The sequence below is a fragment of the Marmota marmota genome, unplaced genomic scaffold, assembly GCF_001458135.2.
Source record: "Marmota marmota marmota unplaced genomic scaffold, marMar, whole genome shotgun sequence".
In the NCBI taxonomy this organism is placed as follows: domain Eukaryota; kingdom Metazoa; phylum Chordata; class Mammalia; order Rodentia; family Sciuridae; genus Marmota; species Marmota marmota.
In genome coordinates this window covers 971,057-972,008 of record NW_025999905.1, presented here as the reverse complement: position 1 = coordinate 972,008, position 952 = coordinate 971,057, and positions in this window count along the sequence as shown.

Below are 952 nucleotides of genomic sequence, written 5' to 3'. Positions count from 1 at the left end.
CAGCGGGCGGGCGATCGGTCGCCCGCAGGCATGCGGTCTCCAGCCGCTCTGTCGCAGGGGCAATGGGCCGGCTGTCGCAGGCGGGCGTGCGGTTTCCAGCCGCTCTGTCGCAGGGGCAATGGGCCAGCTGTTGCTGGTGGGCAGGCAATCTCTAGCTGCCCAGTTGCGCGGTCGCCAGCGGGGGTGGACTCCAGCCACCCAGTCGCGAGGGCCTGGCCTCTAGTTCCCTGTTTTCTCCTGGTAGACCAGATTTCCCCTGAGTGATGCCTCTCGGCAGTTCAAACTGTACTCTGGGCCTGCCGTTTGTTGGGCATGGAGGGTGGCTATTGAGAACCCCCTGGCACTCTATTGTTTTGATTTTTTCCGCTTGCCCCTCCCCCCGCGCTGGCAATACAGGTTTCGTTTTCCCCGCTGATGGGAAGGGGAGTTGAAGGTCAGGTGTCTCTAGTTTTCCCCGCGTCTTTATGCAGGCTGGCTCTGATAATCCCTCCCCTGGAGAGCCTAGGAAAGATTTTATGCGAATTCCCCGCTGTATGGGAGATGAGCTGAGTAACACGCACCTGTTTTATTGTTGCAATCTGTCGGAGAGTGGCGGTGGTTACTTCAGCTCTTCAAGATGGTGGCCGCTGGTTTCCTTGGTGGAGTTTCCATTGTGGGGGATAGAGCTGTCCCGCTTCCTTCCCCGTCTGAACTCCCAAAATCAGCCTGGGGCTCCGTGAGTGATCAGGCAGCAGGATTCCACAGAATCTGCAGGAATCTCCCTGCTTGTTGGTCGCTTCTTGGCAGCTCCCCACCGTCTGTTGCTGAGATTGCTTTGAACTTGGGATCTTCCTGCCTCCTGAGAGGCAGGGATTACAGGCATGTACCATCACTCTTGGCATATGGGTAATCTATATAGGAAAAGTGAAGCATCCTGGGAAGGTAGAAATTGAAATATCGAACTCTTCTTAAT